Source organism: Hemicordylus capensis, chromosome 3 (assembly GCF_027244095.1).
Source record: "Hemicordylus capensis ecotype Gifberg chromosome 3, rHemCap1.1.pri, whole genome shotgun sequence".
NCBI classification, from domain to species: domain Eukaryota; kingdom Metazoa; phylum Chordata; class Lepidosauria; order Squamata; family Cordylidae; genus Hemicordylus; species Hemicordylus capensis.
In genome coordinates this window covers 338838955-338858952 of record NC_069659.1, presented here as the reverse complement: position 1 = coordinate 338858952, position 19998 = coordinate 338838955, and the positions used below count along the sequence as shown (strand labels likewise).

General features: G+C 44.7%; 1 protein-coding gene across 14 annotated transcripts in view; it reads right to left on the bottom strand.

Moving 5' to 3' along the window:
- Window positions 1–19998, bottom strand: part of NLGN1 (neuroligin 1) — a 987462-nt gene that overhangs the window by 750717 nt on the left and 216747 nt on the right. For 4 of the 14 annotated variants that reach the window (XM_053306119.1, XM_053306129.1, XM_053306130.1 and 1 more), the window contains exon 1: window positions 11428–12032. The exons of 5 other annotated variants lie outside the window; for them this stretch is intronic. The gene's annotated coding sequence lies outside the window, so the exon portion shown is untranslated. Of the gene's footprint in view, window positions 1–10621; window positions 10746–11427; window positions 12034–19998 lie in introns of those variants that run through there. 5 more of the 14 variants (XM_053306128.1, XM_053306131.1, XM_053306127.1 and 2 more) reach the window with 4 other exon arrangements.

Sequence of the window (19998 nt, the reverse complement as noted above, 5' to 3'; positions counted from 1 at the left end):
TGGGGTAGAGGCGGGGTGAGGTGGAAGCAGGAGGGCATCCCCCGGAATTTGGACACCCCTCTGGACCTTGGAGGCACCGTGGTTTTTTAAAAAGTGCAGGCTTATCTTAGGTTTTGTTTTGGGGTTTTTAAAAACCTTTTTAATCTCAACTCACTGCGGAGATGTGGGGCTCCGAAGCCCTTCAGGTCCAGGCACCAAAATTACCTAGGTGCACCCCTGACATTAATCAAAGAATCTAGTTTTTTTCAGAAATGCATTAAAAACAGATTAATTAAAAACAAGCAGTACTCCAATCAATAAAAACTATTAGGACAAACGAGGTAGCAGCAGAACAGCAAAACAAAAGACATTGATTAGATTTCAAATGTCGCTTCCTTTAGAACAGTGGCCAGATACCCCAGAGAAGCCCACAGACATAGCAAGAGCCCATGACGACAAGGTTTGTCTGCAGAGGCAAATGCTCCTTCTGGACCTCTCCCAAAAGTTGCATATAGTTCTCCCCATCCCAGCCCATGAGATCAAGCAGAGAGTCTCTCCTGTGCATCTCACCACATTCTGAAGCACAATTGTCAGTGACGCCTGGACAAGTCTTCTTGGTGGTGGCTTTGGAACTTCCTGCCCCTAGATCCTGGGCTCTCCCACACTCTCTTATTTAATTTTAAATGAAAGTTGAAGATTTTTTTTAAATTTCAGTAGGTCTTTCCCTAACTATATATACTTCCCTTTGACTGCCACCATGAGTTCATATATGAAGAATGACAGCATATAAATCTTTACAGTATATACATAAATAATTTTGTACTTTCAGACAAATGCTGTACTTGTGGTAAGCAGGGGTATGTTGCTATGTAGCACATTAGCACAGGGGGCATGGCTGGTCGGGGGGCATTATAACATAGAAACTCAACATGATTACAGAACATCCGAGTAAAGCTTATTTGCTCCCAAGCAACTGTTATTCAAAAAGGTATACTGCCTCGGGCCATGGAGGTTCCATGCTTAGCTAAGGGCCAAATAAGACAGTACACCTATCATGTGAGTGAGGTCTCCATACCTGATTTTTCAAACGCAAGCTACACAGATCTTCAGTCTGGAATGAAAGTGTGGCATGGGGAAGGGGGACTTGAACCCTTTCCCTCAGACACAGTCCAAATGCAAATTCCCCCCACCCTGAAGCTTTTTGATAAGAGGGGGGAGATTGCCCTTTAAAGCCAAGGATGCCCCCCACCCCGTGAAAACAGCAAATGTGTGGGGTAATCTGGATTGGGGAGGCATAAGGCTAATGTCCACCTCCTTCTATGCTGCAGTCACAAACTGGACTGGGCCATTTGCATTTGAAAAATCAAGCACACAGGCCCCAGTTATGCAACTGGCGTCTCTCCAGTTTGGGCTTAAAATCTGTTAAAAGCCCGGTGGTTCTCACAGTCAGCGGAATCGGGCTAGGCTGCCCTAACCCGATTTTGCCTGATTGTGGGAATAGCCTCATCGTGTTTGGTGCTCCTTGGTGATGACCACCTCATCCTGCATGCCATGCTGTTTTGCTGAAAATGAGAATAGTGATTAACTACATCCACTACCACTACATCATAGATTTATAATAAGGCTAAAAACAGAACAATAATTGTAAAGCACTTCATACATTCATCATCAACAACAACTTTATTTGTCAGCCACACCATAACAAATTGTTCTCTGGGCGGCATACAACACAACATTAAAGCATGAGATAAACACACACAACCAATTAAATCATAACAGACAAAAGGTGGGGGGGAAACAATACAGAACCATTTAAGAGACATTTTAAAAACCATCAGTTAAAATCAGATCAAAATTTAAAATGTAGAAGGCCTGAGTGGTCTTTATCTGGCATCTAAAAGACCAAAGTGATGAAGCCAGGCGAACCTCACTGGGGAGGCTATTCCCTAAACAGGGTGCAACCACCGAAAAGGAACTTTCAATGGCACTTACTTCTGAGTGGATATGCTTAGAAGCAGGCTGAAGTGCTACATGCTCTTATTCAGGAGAAAGTACCATTCCACTCAATGGGACTTGCATGCACAGAACTGCACTGAACAAGTGCCATATATGTAATATTGCACAGGACTAGCCAATACAGAAAGGATTTTTTACATTCCTTTGAATCTGAGGCTTCTGGACATATTTATTGACTTTAGTGAAATATTTTCAGACACGGCTGGACTGAAATATATGCCCCATTGCTCTTTTGCATGGGTGAGGGATACTGTGGTGCAGGGGTGTGTGTCTATTAGTTTCCATTACTGCAGCTGCCTACAAGCTGGAATACCACGGCTAACTCTGCAGACATCCCACCCCCACCCCTTACCCCCCATTGTTGCCTGAAGCTTAGATACACAGCACCGCATTAGCTATTAAGTCAATAATTAAGAAAAGCAGAGAGTGTTGGGGAAACATGTAGATCTTCAAAGGCAGGTGCAAAATGCACAGCGGAATCACGGAGAAGTCAACATGATTTCCTCTCCATATCAATAACTTCACGCTTGGCCTTGAAGGAGAGTCAGCCCTGCTGACTGTCACGAAAGCTGCAGGAAGGCCTTACGGTTTACAGTTGCTGGAGTTTCCTGAAACAACAAGGCTCCCCATTGGCCCCAGTCCAATTCCAATTGCGCATAAATGAGCTGCTAACATGCCAAGAGTTGCAGGAGATTGTTGTGGATGGGATGTCCATTTAAATGCACATTGCATTCAAAGCAATGCAGTGCAGATGGCATTCTCATTCAAGTGTTTACATACATGTAAGCCTATTTATACGTGCATCTCTCCTTAACCAAATCAGCGCGCTCTCTCTCGCTCTCTTTCAACTAGCGTCTTTTCTTCCTTTTCTTGGCAAACTGTCAGAGAAGCCTTGTTAAATTTCGCCTCTTTTTAATGTACTTCTTTACTTCATCCATACAAGAACAGCAGCATGTTGGTTTGACTGACAGCTGTACAGCAAACACAGTATTCCTCCCCTATCTAAACCTTTCCTTTTATTGCCATATTTTCCTTTAGCCTGAACTGTTACAGTCCTGGATTGCGGTACCAACCATTAGCATTCCAAATAATGGAACATGATGCTATTTGCCAGGAGAGATTGAACTGCACGTATACGGTTTGGGCTTCTTTTTAAAATATACTTACTTCACCCCTACTATTTTCTAATTAATCCATAATTATTTATTGCTGTGTCAATTACTGATTATAGCATCATCATCATCCTTTTTTTCAGTATCAAAGGGGTGTGTGTGTGTGTGTGTGTGTGTCCCCAACAAAAACATAGTTTAGAGAGCATCTAAGAATGTATTCAAATGAAGCTGGACAGTTGTAATACAAGTAAATATGCATGATCTACTAATAAAGGAAATATTGCCTCTTTAAAATAAATTATAACACAAGCAGCCTCTCTTAGCTGCTGCTCATTTCTCTGCCTTCCTCTCTTCTCCCTCTTCCTGCCCTACTCTTCTTGGGTCTAACAATGCCATCATGTGTGCTGATGAGTCAGTGGTTATGAAATATGCAAATAAATCTAAACAAAACTAGCACCGTCAAACTGTACCACCATCTACTTCCAAGTCAAATTTCTCGGCCTCCTACTCTATTTCAATCCTTTAGAAATCAACACCTTTGGGATATTGGTCCACCTCTAATCAAGTAATCCATAAGCACCTCGTCTCTTGTGCCTCATTAAACATATACAAACATTATGTTGTAGCAGTGCACAGATGTCTGTCTGCATGTATGTGGTTTTGGTGTGAATGACTGCACCTGCATTCATTTAAAAAGTGAACCTGGGTAAATGCCCTCCAAATGGATGGTGCAGATAGAAAGTGTTCTGCTGTACCTGTGTTCAATATAATGTGTGAGTATCTGTAATTGCGTGCCCTGTATACTCGTGTTGAACGTAACGTGTGAATAGAGCTGTAGTAATGAATAGAATGTGATCAGAATTAGACTCCAGCAGCAGCACTATGAGCAGAGGGAGAAAGGCACAGGCATAATGGAGAGAGAAAGAAAGGGGGCATTTTCATTGGCCTGTCTGGACCAATGGCCACCTGGCCCCTCCTCTCTCAGGCACCAATAGCAGCCAGCCACTCTGCAGTGTAAATAGGGGGTGGGGGAAAGATCCTAGTCCTATTTACATGTTCTGTTCAATGCCAATATGAGTGTACACAAAGGCTTTACGCACAGCAGATTTTACCACGGGTTTACTGGGAGGCTTTACTGCAAACTTAAAGTTGTCTCAAAAAGCCCACTGAAAATAGTGGATTTTTTTTACTCTGGAGATAAATCGGGCTACACTGGGGCGCAGTGGAAAACCCGAATTGCACGTGTGGATTGCTCCACAATTACTCGCAGGGACTTCGGAGAAAATCTGGCCAATGTGTGTCACCCTCCATCCTGGAAGAGATGCGAGCTAAAAACAAAAACCTCATGGTAAAATTACTGTCCGTAAAACTTCCAGTAAACATAGGTAATCTTATTCACACGTTGTGTTGAGTAAAGGTGCAGCAGTACACTTCCTGCCTGTAGCATTCAACTGAGGGGCCTGTGCCCAAGTTCTTTTTGTATTAAATGAATACAGGTGGTCAGTCATTCACAGAAAAGCATGCAGACAGACATCTGAACAGAATGTCTGAATAAGGGTTTACTCTCCTTTCATTTCCTCTTGGATTTATACAGTTGAAACTGTAAACCAGAGGTCAGGAAAAATGTTGAACATATGAAGCTAGCTCCCTTATAAAAGTTGGGTCATCTAAATCAACATTACCTACATTGATATTCACATGCAAATATATGTAGATTTGATCAATCCACTATTTTTTTAAAAAAATTCTGAGAACCCTGTTTATGACCATATCTTTGGGTGCTATAGAGCTGAATTAAAACTGGCTGCTTCTTGTATTGCATTAACGACAGAAACTGTATTGTATTAAAGACAGAAATTAATGTTTAAAAAGTTAAATACAAACTATAATTGTTATCACTTGTGACGGTCTACAGAGAAATGTTGAGGGCTACACGTAAGATGAGCACAGCTCCTCTATGGGGTGGGTGCGTGTGTTTAGTACAGAACTGGATTAGTTATTTGTTTTTTTCTACTGCAAACTCAGTGCAAGAAGGTTTGTATGGAATTCACTGCACTTTTTTCTAGGGAGCCTGTGGATATTATCTGGGCAGCAAACAGTGAGAAATTCATGAGTGAACCTGCGACCTTCTGCATGCAAGCAAGCAGATGCTCTTCCACTGAGCTATAGCCCCATTCTATAGCCCTATCTTGGCAAAGAGGCACCTTTTAACGTGGCGATTCTCTTTATTTAGCAGGGGAAGAGTAACTGGCCCTATCCACTCCCAGTACAGTACCTCCAGTGACTGTTGCTGTTGTCTGTCTTATGTTTCTTTCTAGATTGTGAGCCCTTTGGGGACAGAGATCCATCTTATTTATTTATTTATTATTTCTCTGTGTAAACTGCCCTGAGCCATTTTTGGAAGGGCGGTATAGAAACCAAATAAATATATAATATATATTTCCAAAAGGAAATATCTTATAGAGCTGGCATCTAGTCACCCATCCAAATGTATGGCCAAGTGGATCCTGCTTAGCAAAGGGGGCCATTCATTCTTGCTACCACAAGATCAGCCCTCCTCGAGTAGGAAGGGGCATTTTCCAAGCTTCTTTTAGGTCACAAATGGATAATGCAGCTTATTTGTAGGCTGCCGGGCAGGTGAGTGAATGTTTTCACAGACCAGTAATATTGTCACCTGGTTTGAAGTGTGCAGCACCGAGAAGGTCTTCAAAGCGGGGGGTCTAACTATTTTTGTTGCTCTTATATGTGTGTTAGTAGTGCTGTAAATAAACCACAGCTTTATAGTATTTTGGATTCTTGCTTTAAACATCTAGGTTCTGACAGTCAAATGGCCAAAGGCCCCACCATCGTGGCTGGGATTGATGTGAGTTTTAGACAGTCCAACCAACATCATCTATGAACCTACGTTTGAGAACGGCTGGTCTAAGGTTACCTGGGTCAAGTTGCTCTTGTGAGACTAATACAGGAGCTAGAAGGCATTCGAAAGAAAGAGGCATTAGGAAGGAAGGGGCACTTAAACTCCATCAACCCCAGCCAGGACTGATCTCCCCCCCCTGCACATGACCTTCAGGAGAATTTGCAGGGGACAACTGGGGTTTGTGAGAAGGGCTCAGCTCCCTGCATATGGATAATTCCCTGCAAACAGGATCAGAAGGATTAAGTTTAAAAGAAAACAAATGGGTTTCGCTGCTCACATCTGCATTGGCTGACAGATGTGTTTTATTAGATTAGAAGCTTTCAAAAAGCAATTTGACACATTCACAGAGGAGAGCACTCTCGCTGGCTCTTAGTCATGATGGCAGCTATGTGGAACCTCCATGTTTAGAGACAGTATACCTCTACATTCCAGTTGCTGGGGAGAACAACAACAGAGGAGCATTTTTGCCTCCATGGGCTTCCCAGCGAAGCATCCAGGTGGCCACAGTGGAAAACAGGATGCCGGACTGGGTGAACCTTTTCCTCCAATCTAGCAGGACACATTTATATCCTTTTATTTTTAGTTAATATAAAGGCTATTCTCACAAGCAGCCTAATCCTTGGGCAGGCCAGCCTGGGCTAGGCTGCTCGTGTGGAGTGCTGGGATCGCTCTCAATCCACCTCACCTAACCCGACCTTTTACCCTGGCCTTTAGCCAGGGTTAAGGGCGTGAGAGCCAGGGTTGTGTGCGCATTGCCCAAGCACATACTGAGCCAGGTGCCCGGCTCCAGGAAAATCCCTCAAGTCACTGCGCTTCTGGCGTGGTGCACTGAAGAATGTCGGAGGACTTCCTCCTCCGGCTCCGCTGCTCACTGTGGTGCCGCTTGTGTCCTGCGCGAGGGGCAGATCTTTTAGACCAGTAGCGCTTGTGAGCGGGAAGGCAGGTAGGAGCCTGCCTTCCCACCTGCCCTTCCCACCACCAGCACTTCCTCAGTCTCATTTGTAGTTCCACCCTTCGAGTCAAAACAAGCAGGACATAGGAGAGAAGACATGCCCGTAGCAACTTAGGAATCTGCAATAAACTGAATTGGACCATTGATCCATCTAGTTCAGCACTGTCAACATGCGTTCTCTAACAGTGATTCTCAGATGTTGACTACCACTCCCATAATCCCCATTCAAGGGCTATTGCAGCTGGGAATGCTGGGAGTTGCAGTCAACAACATCTGAGAATCTGTTACAGGGAACACTGGCCAATACTTATTGGCAGCTGCTCTCCAGGGTTTCCAGCAAGGGTGCTTCCCAGTCCTACCTGGAGATGCCCACGACTGAACCTGGGACCTTCTGGATGTCGTGCATGTGCTGTCCTGCACTGAGCTATAGCCCTCCCCTCTATTTTTCCCAGCAGAGAAACAACTTCAGGGGAGGCAGTCAGAGTGTGGGGGGTGGGGGACACCATGGGAGAAAGGGTTATATTTCCCCTTCCCTGGCGAACTTTGGTCCATCGAGCTTAAGCACACTGATTGTCAGTGGCACTCCAAAGTTTCATGCAGAGGATCTTTTGAAGGCCTGCAGATTTGTGCATCAAGCTTAGATACTGTTCTCCAACATAACTGTAGCTCCATAATCATCTTTTGCTTGGAGAGAATGAACGAAAACATGCAAAATGTGATGAGATCTTACTCTTCTGCCCAAGATAAAAACACATTCAGTTGCCTGTGCATTAAATTGTAATAGGCAGCCAAAAGCTGAGAAAGGGTGACTTGCTGAAAGCCACCCAATAACTCCATGGCAGAAGGCAGATCTGGAGTCCAGATCTCTGCAAACCAAGCTCCATATTATATCTTGCTGACCAAACTAGCTACAATAATCAAGCAGCCAGATGTTCAAGGGGCTCGAAATGTGGCTTACAATCTGTTAACAAATAAATGTTTTCTAGTGTGAGTTACCTGTGCTTATTTACAGGGAACAGGCAGCTGTATAAATGCAAAAAAAAAAAAAAAAAACTTTGTACAGAATAGCATTGCCTCCCAAATATTTGCCAAATCCCATAGCCAAGTATTTCATCTCAGCATCCTCACTGATCTCAAAAGGACTCTCTTTGAAGGCAACCAGAAGGATTCCTAACGTTAAGGCATCAACTGCAGTTCTCAGAGCTAGGATTTTCAAACTTTAAAGAAGCTCAACTTTTATTTAAAACAGCAAAAATGTTTAAGCTAGATGTTGCTTTAAAAAAAAAAGACTTACAAAAATAGTAGTGGTTTCTTAAGGTAACGTTTCCTGAAGCTAAAAGAATGCCACAATTAAAATCGAGCTGCTTAAAAAAATAAATTATTTTAACGTAATTGCTCTGCAACCATATGCACCCTTAAAATGATTTGAGATAATGTCCTTTATCCAGATTCCAAGGTAACTTCTAGCTTTAATTAAAAGTCAATTAATATTAAGTAATCTGACTAATTTTAATTAAACCTGCTGAAAATTGATTTTCCTTCAGCCAAGCAAAGATGAGGTTCTAGTACAATCTCCAGCAGAAAAGAAAGAAGTCTTGCAAGGAGGTAGCACTGTGATACAAAATACATTTGTGATACAAAATGCTTTTTTTTTTTTTAAAGTTGGAATCTTTCTACTTTTAATGGGGTGGGGAATGAAAGTTCAGTAGGCTAGAATGAAGGCACATGCGACAATGACTGAAGAGAAATATATTCACTGAGGTTTATTTTTCCCCACCTCCCTGCAAGACTTAGAGAGATTAAGGTTTCAGAGGCTAGATTCAATGCAATGTACAAACATGCACGCTAAATTATGCTCTGTAGTCTGCAGGCTGAGCCTAGCCAGTTTATTCAGAAGTGCCACAGATTTTAATGGGACTCACAACCAAGTCAGTATCACAGGGTGACACCTTTACAGCCCAGACCTATCACTGTTTACTCATCCATAAATTCCACCAAATTCAAGAGAACTAACTTCTCGTGTAAGAATGCATAGGATTATAGTCTTTTCTTTTCTTTTTGGAGCCCTGGTCAAAGATTGTCAGCCCCATTATTTCAAGCCTCAACCATGTGCAAGGAAACGTAAAAAGAAAGCATAAACAGTCACATTAATCAGTAAAATAAGGTGCCAAACTGTTTTTAGTCATTTTGAACTCATGACTTCTAGGCCAAATGCATAACTTGCAGATGGGAAAGGGGAAGCAGGAGGGAATCACAGTGTTCTTTCAGGTGCGGGAAATAATACTCCCAGGTCTCCTGTTATCATTTTAAGGTATTCCTCACTGGAGACTTCCTTTTGAACCTGCTGATAACCTCCTTGGTTTCAAGGAAGCCTATTGTCATTTCACCCTTGCCCTTCTGCTTTCACTCCATTGCAGTCTATTGTCATTCTACCATGTCTCTGGGCAGTTCCTCTTCCTTTCTTGGTCATGCCCTCCTATGAGCATTTCCTAGTACCATCCCTTTCCTCCCCACCATGAATTATGTGTATTCTCTCTCTCTCCTTCTATACAATACAGTCTATAGGAATAGGACTACTAAGAACAACCCTGCTGGTGAGGCCCAAGGCCCATCCAGTCCAGCACTCCGTTCCACACAGTGGCCCACCAGATGCCGGGGGGGCATGCCCTCTCTCCTGTTCTTGCTCCCCTGCAACTGGTATTGAGAGGCATCTTGTCTCCGAGGCTGGAGGTGGCCTATAGCCACCAGACTAGTAGCCATGGATAGCCCTGACCTCCATAAATTTGTCTAAGCTCCTTTTAAAGCCATCCGAGCTAGTGGCCACCACCATATCCTGTGGCAGAGAATTCCATAGCTTGATTATGCACTGTGTGGAAAAGTACTTCCTTTTGTTGGTCCTAAGTTTCCCAGCCTTCAGTTTCATGGGATGACCCCTGGTTCTAGTGTTGTGAGAGAGAGCAGAATCTGTCTCTGCCCACTCTTTCCACACCATACATGATTTCATAGACCTCTATCGTGTCTCCCTGTAGTTTCCTCTTTTCCAAACAAAAGCGCCCCATGCCTCATAATAAGGTTGTGCCATTCCTCTCAACCCACTGGACGCCTCTCCTCCATGAAGCAGCACATGGGATTTAACGCAAACCATGCACCAAGCGGACAACCCCAGTCTCTTCCCGCATCTGAAAGGCAGCCCCAGTGCATGGAAGGGGCTGAAGACCCTTAAGATGCATTGAAACCAGCAGACTGGACGTTTCCTCCCAAGTCTAGCAGGACCCGGAAGCAGGACGACCCAGGATGAGCCTATGCAGATGAAGGGGCAGAGCTAAGGAGAGAGGCGCAGCTGATGCTCAGTGGCTGGGATGGGCGGATTAGGGCCCCTCCTGCTGTCCTTGAGTGCACCCATTCCCTATAGGTGACGGGGACGGGGTGCCCGTCCCTCCTATGGGCAAAGGGGCTGAGCTGCACTTCGGGAGACGCTGTCGCGGGGAGAACGGCGAGGGCAGCACTTGCCATCCCGCTCGGGCCAACGGCCCCACAGGGCGTGTGTGCGCGCGCGCGTTGGTTTTAAGCACGCACAGAGCAGCCTGCAGCAGACGACCCCGGCCGGTGCCCACACCCCACCCGCGCTCGCGCGGTTTGACCGACCAGCACCAGGATGCAGCTCCGACTTCGTGGCAGCCAAGTTCGCTGCCTTTGCGCCAAGCAACGCGGAAGAGGGCAGCCGGCAGAGAGGCCCCAAAACGCAGGGGGTGCCCCAGCAGCCTCCACGCAGACCCAACTTGGCGTCGCGCGCCTCCCCCCCACACCACCTCGCCCGCAGCGTGTCTGTTAAGTAGCCAAAATATTTCAACCGCCCTGCTCCCCCCACCCACCCCGCGCGCGCACCTCCCCGCAATTCAGCTGCAAAGATGTCTCTGAACAGCAACAGAGAAGCATTCACGAGACAAGAAGCAAAACCTGCCATGCCGGGGAACCAACCAAACATCGCCGCCGCCCCCACCGCCCTCGTCAGCCATCCATCCACCCGACCCCATCCACGCACACAGACCAGCGTGGGGATGCAAAGCGAGCGCGGATCTCCCACTACGCAAAGTTGCGGGAGAGGCGAGCCGAATGCCCCCCCCTACAATCCACCAACGGCCCCCCCCCCAACACACGCAGCAGCAATGTTTTGCAAGTCACAGCACTGGCCGCCTGGCAGTTGTGCACCCCTCCTCCCCCCCCCCCAGTCCTGATCAAACCTAAATCCCCAACTCCCCCCCCCCCGTCCTTGATCTTCAAACTATGGAAATGCCTCCTCCCCCTCTTCCAGAAGCAGCAGTAAGTAAGCCCCTACCAAGATGCCTCCCTGTCCGTTGTCCAAATAATACAAGGAGTGACTCTCTCTCGTACTATTGCAAAGGAAGAAAAAGAAAATCGCGGGGTGGGGGGAGAGAAAGCAAAGTATTTACCAGTCCAATGAAGGATCGTTTTGGATTCTGGTGATTTTTTGTTTTGTTTTGTTTTGAAATGCAAGTCCACCGCTAAAACCGCAATTCCCTGGATCCCAGCCGCTCTCTCTTTCAGCAGCTGTAACCCCGAGGTTCTTAAATCATCCCCTGGACACTTCCAAATGGTATCGATTCATATTTTAAAAATTCCCCCCTTTGCTCTTCCCAAGACTGCGAAAAACGAGAGAGAGAAAAAAATCCCATCCGGAATTCATCAGCACCAGCATCTGTACCAAACCTCCGCCACCTCCATTTAAATCCAACCATCAGGCATGAACTAGAAATGATCAAACGTTACTTCTTTTCAGCTGCAATCAGATAATCCTACTAATCCAATAGATTTATCTCGATTTGAAATTGCCCTCCAGATGAATCTCCTTCGCTTGATGTCCAGTTGTGCGATTTCACAGCACACGGGGACTGAAGAGGAGGTTGTGTCTGTGTGTGCGTGTAGGGTATTTTTTTTTTTTTTTAATCTTTTCCCCCCGGATCCTGGATGCACTGCTCGCTAAAAGAAAAAAAAAAGCCGAGAACCCTGGTTTTCCCCTATTATAGGTTTCAACTCCAAATTGCTGCTAGATGAAAAATGGTACAAAGATACCCCTAGTGGCCACGAGGAGAACAACAAGGTATCCCACTCCCCCCCCTTTCCTCCCCCACCCCCATTTGCTTTTTTCCTTTCAAGACAGCCGTCTGCTCAGAGGAGTTGTTGTAAAGGTGGCTGTTCTGCCTTCTTAATTAGGCAAGTCTGGATAAGAATAAACTTTAGTAGCATCAAACCTGGAGAATTAAAACCTCTGGGTTTCTTGTGTGCTCCCTGTGCACAAAGCTAAAGACATACCGTATCACATGCTGTAGTTAAAGCCAGGAACCAATTCAAAAGCTGCAGCCTGCAATCCAAAACACACCTACTAGAAAGTAAGAATGAATTGTTATAAGGGGAATTCCAGTATTGGAGCATCTCCTGGACTTCAGACAATAAATGTGGCATGACATGTTTGAATGCTCTGCATTTAAAAATGTTTCTTGAGGGTGTGTGTGTATTCCCCCCCCATCAGAGCATGCAACACTGCCCCACAGTACAAAGTGCTGCAGTGAGGAGTGGACCCCCTTTCCACTTGATATTGTTGAGTGCATAAATGACCTAACAGTCCCATTGAATTTAGTTTTACTTTACATTAATGTTAAAATGTATTTTTACACCTGGAATATAATAATTCAAACACTGGATTCTAAACCTGCATATACAAGATTCACCCTATAATCATTGCATTTAATTATGCAAACACAGACTGTATTTATTTGTGTCATATTTATATACCACCCTATATAAAATCTCAGGGTGGTTTACAATCAAACCAAACAGCAACTAAAACCTAAGAATTACATAAAACAGATTAAAATTACCATAAATAAAACTTTAACACATCTTAAACTAAAAGCCTGATGAAACAGGTATGTTTTCAAAAGTCATTTAAAAACAACCAGAGATGGGGAGATTCTGATTTCGTTTGGGAGTGTGTTCCAGAGCCCCAGGGCAACTTGAAAGAAGGCCCAGTTTCCACTGCCACCAAGCAAGCTGGTGCAACCGGACCTCCTCTGATGATTTTAATAGGCGAAGGGATTCACAAAGAAGGCGGTACTCTTAAATGCCCTGGACGTCTTGGGCCCAGGGTTTTATAGGTAATAACCAGCAGTTTGTATTTTGCCCAGAAACTAATTGGTAACCAGTGTAGTTCTTCTAAAATAGGAGTAACGTGGTCTCTATGGGTAGGAGGGGTGCACAATAAGGGGTTGCCCGGGTCGGTTCGAGACCAGACTCAAACCGGACTGGCCATCTTCAGTTTTGTGCACCCCCGAGCCCCCCCCCCAAGTTCAGCTCAAGTTCGAGCCAATCTGGAGCTCGAAAAGTTAAATGTTTTTAACTCACTGCCAGGCCTGGGGTAATTTTGCCAACTCTGAGGGGTGCTGCCCCAGCTACGGGAAGATCTCTGAAGCTTCCCTCCCCCCCCCCCGTTGCCCTCCTGGTCTTTTCTGGGTCAGTTTAATGTCACAACCTGGACACGCAAATAGCCCATGTGTAGCGGCCTTCAAAATGGCAACCACGAGCTGGGAGAGGTCTGGAAAGCCCCCCAAATGGGTCAAACTGGCCCAGAAAATACCAGGGGGAGGCCAGTGGGGAAGAGGGAGGCTTCACACACACACACACACACAGCCACATCTGCAGCAGCAGCCCCCAGGAGGTGGCAAAATTACCCCAGGCCCGACCGCAAGTTGTTTTTTTAAAAAATAACTTTTCATACCCTGGACCGGCTCCAAGCTGGCCCGGTTTGATGGTGAACCTGCTCAACCTCAAACCGGTTTGTACATCCCTATCTACGGGTATACCCGGAGACTAACCTGGTTGCCGCATTCTGCAGAAACTGCAGTTTCTGAACTACATACAAAGGCAGCCCAGTGTACAGCACATTGCAGTAGTCAAACCTGGATGCCACTAGCATATGCAACATTGTTTTAAGTCGTGCACCATGCTGACCGCACAAATGGCCTCTGTGCATGCGCAGAGGCCAGGTGAGGGACAGAGCTGCACTGCTACTGCATGCAGGCTGCTTGCGGTGGTGGTGGGGGGGGGGCAACGCCACAGCAAAAAGCTGCCTGGAGCAGCAGTCATGCTGGTAGGGACCTGGGTCTGTGCTTTTAAAGTTGGTGCTCGCCACCACCACACGGCACTGCCCCAAACAGGTCATTTGGACCAGTTCACCGGACTGTGGACTGGTCTGAATTCTGACTGCAGTTTGGACCACAGTCCGTGCAGACTCCTAGTTTTAAGCTTGTTTATCTCAAGAAATGGACGTAGCTGGCATATCGGCCAAAACTGATAAAAAGCACTCCTGGCCACGACCTGAACCCGAGATATCAGGGAGAGGTTTGAATCCAGAAGTACTCCCAAGCGACATACCTGATCTTTCAGGGAGAGTATAACCCCATCCAGAACAGGCAGATCTAAATATATGTCAGTAGGTCTGAAATTAATCCAGGAAAAGCTTCATATAAAATATTCTTATTGTATTATATTGTATTAACTTATTGTATTATATTTTATTGTATTATATTTTATTGTTTGCATTAAGCAATGGGTTGATCTCTATTCAGACAGCAAGTACTTTGGAACTGCAATACCTTCGTATTTATTTTATGTCAAAGAGTGTTCTTTTATTTTTGTAAACTAAATTAATAGTTATTTGCTCTGAGCAGGATTATCATCGCATTTTAAAAGTAGGCAGACCTATCCTATGCAAGGAAATCCCATTGTGTCCAGAGGCACTTACTCCCAGGGAAGTGTGCATAGGACTAAATGTAATTGATTAAAACTCATACAATTTGTTTTATAAGTTGAGCTATTATATCTGCATGAATTTGTAAATTAACCAAGAGTTCAGTAAAGACATACTTTTCTTATTATTTCTATTTCTTTGTATATTGGTCTATGACCGTAATAAAGTTCTGTTCTGTTCATACTTTCTTGGATTTTAGCTTATGTATACATATGACTCACATAAAGCATCAGCTTGAAAGAGTTCTTCCCCTTCTTTCTCACAGAGCTTTCCCAGACAGCAGGCTTTACTATGGGTGTTCTGCAAAGCTTTACTGCGAGTCCAAAGTTGCCCCAAAAAACAGAGGTAAAAAGTGGATTTTTTTACCCCGTTTAAGAATCGGGCTACACTCTAATGTGTAATGGTGCATGAAGTACTCCCCAACAGCTTGCAGGGACTTTGGGGTAAATTTGGCAGATATGTGAACACACACCACCGTTCCGGAGGAGATGCAAACTATAAGCCAGGTGTGAAAAACTTCACAAAGGAGAAAATACCTCTTCTAAAAAGCTGCTTGCCATCTACAGTTTTGGTAAATATTTATAGTAAAATTAGTACATTTTACATAAAAAACAAAAAACACAAACAATATTGCCCAGTTCTTTGAGGCAATTTAAAATTAATCTCACCAACTGACAGCCATGTTACAGGCCTAGTTTTTGATATACTTAAAAATTGCCCTCTTGTTGAAATCAACGGCTATATTACTAGTACTGTAATAATATTAAATCATGTAAAGGTAAAGTGTGCCATCAAGTCGATTTCAACTCTTGGTGCCCACAGAGCCCTGAGGTTGGAGTTAGCTACTGGTGCTTTCTGGGGCAGAGTAGGCCACCAGAGGGAGTGCTATCCAGTCCACCTAGCCAATATGGAGGGATACAGAAGCTGTGCCTGTAACAATGCAACTTGCTAGCAGGCCACTGGAGAATGGTCTTTATCTATCTATCTATATATCTATCTAACATATTTGATACAGCCCAAAATGCAAGTCTCTGGGCTGTTCCCAACAAGTGGGAGGGTCTCGCCCCCCCCCCAACTTCTCAAAGAGCTCCCCATCAGTGAAACGAGAGACATAATTTAGGATGATCTATGAAACAGCCTTCTGAATTAATAACACCAGTAGTCCATTTGATCCAGTATCCTGTTTCCATTTATGCTTGGACACTTGACTCTTGAAAGCACATGTTGTCAATAGCCCTCCCATGTTTGTCTCCAGCATCTGGCATTCAAAGGTATACTGCCCCTAAACATTAAAGCTGAATCTAACAATCATGGCAAAGACCAATCCTCCATGTAATCATCTAATCTATCTCCAAAGCCATTCATAGCGTACATTAAATGCATGTGCTAAATGTAGTTTTTAAATATGCCTGTTGCTCCAGAAAGTCATGAACATGTCATGCTCTCAAACGGCCAGGCTTTATGTTACAGACTTGACCAAATGGACTGACTTCAAAATACCAATGTGCAGTCAGGCATTCCCAATGCATTCACAAGTCCAGTAGGCACAGAGCCCCAAGGCAAGGTCTTAAGGTGGCAAGAAATTTGATAGATCTTTTTGGCTCCTGAGATTTAGTGGCAGACAATTGCAGATTAATGTTTGCAGCATCAGCAGACAGAATTCTGTGCAATGTTTAAATTAAATGTCTGACTAAAAAGAAATCAACTTAAATATATATATATGACTATTTTAACTATAAAAGCTGCCAGATGGCAAGCACTAGCTAGTAGGTAAACTACATGTTATACTATGGATCCACAGCTGGAATCCCCATTAGGGGTGTACACAAAACCAGCTGGCCTGGTTCGGTTCAAGTCCAAACCAAACCAGGCCAGTTTGGTTTTGGCCCCCATAACCCCCCCATTTAAAAAAAATATTTACCCCTCCTGGGGGCTTTTCTGAGGCCACAGGGGGATCTGCAGAGGTTCCCCCTCCCCCTGTTGTCCCTCATGCCAATAATCACTTGGTTCGGGTATTCTTTGGCCCTTTCCAGGTCTTTCCCCCTCACAGCAGCCATTTTGGAGGCCGCTGCGCATGTGCAATTTGTCTCTGTGTGGCCTTCACATGTCCATTCCCCCCCAATAAAAATGACTGATGAACCCCCCGAATGTGGTTAGTTCTGTCCAGGGTCAGACCGAACGGGTCAGTCCAGGGTCGGACCGAACTGGTTTGATGTCAGACCCATTCGACTTTGAATCTGTTTGCACATCCCTAACCCCCATGACATTTGCTTCCTGTAAAGGCAGCCATGGGTGGGGGAGGGGTTCCAGATCTGGATCAATATCTCAACACAAAAGGGATGCAACTTTATCCCCAATTCATATTCCCCAACTTAAATCACCCCTGAAGCTACAGTAAAGATTTCCCCTCTGTGGTTAACAGTAGCTTCACAGGGGTTGACTTGGATTTGTGTGTATACTGCACACAAATTGTATGTCTGTTGAACAGAGTATGAAGAGGTCTTGTGCCCCCTCCCCCCAAATATGTCCTTGAGGGTCACAATGTGCTGGTCTGGATGTCAGCCAGGATGGGATTCACACACACACACACACACACACACACACACACACACACACACACACACGCTTTCAAATATAAACTTGGTATCATTAATGTATTCCTGATTTAATCAATGGCTCAATTAATTAAAACTAATTTGATTAGCCAACTAAGATTTATTTAATTGAGTGACAATCCTACTTCATATACACCATTGAACCCCAGGCTTGGTTATCTAAAATTATCCACTGTGAGTTGTGTTATCCACATAGCAATCAATGTCCCTTGCTGTTACATTATCATCCAGCCACTGCATCAACTTTAGATGGCTTCTGGTAGCCCCACCAATTTCTAGTCAAGGGGCTCTTTCTCACAATCATATGAGAGTGGGCTGGAGACAAGACACACCCCATGCCTCCCAGGCAACCAGATCCTCCTGGGAGCAACAGAGAAGCAGCCCTCAGTACTACAGCAGCTTTCCTCTCCTTGGCCCTGCAAGCCACAGGACTATATCATTAAAATGGCTTCTGGCTGCCCAGGAGCAGTTTAAAGCCATGTAGCAGCACAGATGACCACGGGCTCCATTTTGCTCCTCCCTAGCTTTTGACCTCGGCAGCAGATCAAAGCTGCTGGGTCGGGTGGTCTCACAGCTCTCCAGATGACCACAGATCCCTGCATTAACCCCATCCTACTGAGGGATTTGTGGTCGTGAGATCAGCCTCAAGGTGTAGCCAAAAAAAAATTGCTCATAGTTTCAGCTGTAACGGAAAACAGCTATGAATCTCCACGTGTAATTTTATATAAATTTTATTGGATTGCTATCTCATGCAAAGGACTTTGATGAAGACCACACATTCCTCAGCCTCATAATCAGGGACCTTCTGTGAAATGAAAAGGACAGTTGTGCCTTTGTTTTCTTGAGAGATGTGAAGGGTCAACACGTACCACTGCCTGCTGCTCCCCTGGGAGAGATGCACCATTGATTCTCCAAGGAATAGTAGAGAGCAACATGTGCTCTGCTTAAACTCTGTCTGCAAAAGAGAAGGAGTTATTTTTGTCCCAGGGCGTGGTTTAGAGGGCACATGATGCAGCCGATTTGCTGAAGCTAAGCAAGTCCAGCTCTGTGCAGTGCCTGAATGGGAGACCTGTTGGGAACCCTATGCATGCTGTCTTGCGTTCAGTAATAGAAAAGAAGCAGGCTGTGTAGGACAACATACACCCAGAGAGTGCTATGTAAATTAATAATAATAATAATAATAATAATAGACAAATATAAGATCAAAATATAAGACTGGTCCCGATAGAATAGGCAAAGGTCTATTTAGTCCAGAACTCTGTTTCACCCAACCAGATGACGTTAAGAAGTTCACAAGAAAGCCTATGATCTATCCTTGCCATCACAGTATCCTTCCAGTCCATGTATGTGGTGATTCATTTAGCTGTCACGGCTAAAAGTCTTTAACAGACCTGTCCACCATCAATTTCTACAAGACCCTTTCCAAAAGTCATCTAAACTATCGGTCATTGCCACCAGAAGTGTTCTTACCCCTAGACTACTGGGCCGAAGTCCAGGTACTCAGCACTCCCTGGGGCCACCCAAATCCTCTTTAGTCTGTCCCAGGGTGGCCCTATTTTTGCATGCTCCCCCAGATAAAAAGCTCCCTGCTTACAGTCAATTATATATCAGGGAGATGTGCTAGTTTACGGCAAGAAGGGAGCTGCTTATGGAAGCACATTCAAAAATACTGACCACACTTGCAGCTCAGTATGGTACACTCTGCATTTCCATAACTTGTAGAAAAATCCTCAGCCTCATTCAGCAACAACCCAATTCTATTGTTATGAGAGGGAGACAAATATATCCGCTTTCTCCACACCACTCATAATCTCATCTACCAAGACTGGGAGAAACTGCACCAATGCTGTGATTCATGGGATACAATCTGTCAAATATGCTTTCTTATTCAAAAACATTAGACACTGTGCAAACGATGTGAACATGCTTGGTTTTCTCATTCCCAAGGTATAGAAGATTGATATGGCTCTACTGTATCCCAAGAGCAATGAGCCACTTTAAGAGATGCAAAGGAGCTTCCAGTCCAAAGCAGAACTTGAAAGTGAAGAAGACCTGTCCCCTTTTGCCTAAAAGGTACAATCTTATTCGGGGGCTAGGATATCATCGCCATATGTAGCATGCACCATCTTCAAAATTATTATTATTATTATTATTATTATTATTATTATTATTATTATTATTATTAATTCAATTCCTATACCGCCCTTCCAAAAATGGCTCAGGGCGGTTTACAAAGAGAAATAACAAACAAATAAAATGGCTCCCTGTCCCCAAAGGGCTCACATTCTAAAAAGAAACATAAGACACACACCAGCAACAGTCACTGGAAGTACTGTGCTGGGGGTGGATAGGGCCAGTTACTCTCCCCCTGCTAAATAAAGAGAATCACCATGGTAAAAATTTCCAGGTTCATACTGGCATTCTGCCATCTGCAGATCTGCTGGTGCAGTGAATTGCAGGAGAGGGAGCCCCGATTTCTAGGGAACCCTGGAGAGCAGGATTGCCATTTGGGGGCCCAAGCAAGGATACACATGCCCACATGGGTTGGCAGGGGGCAAGCTTTGGCAGCTATTTGGCAGCAA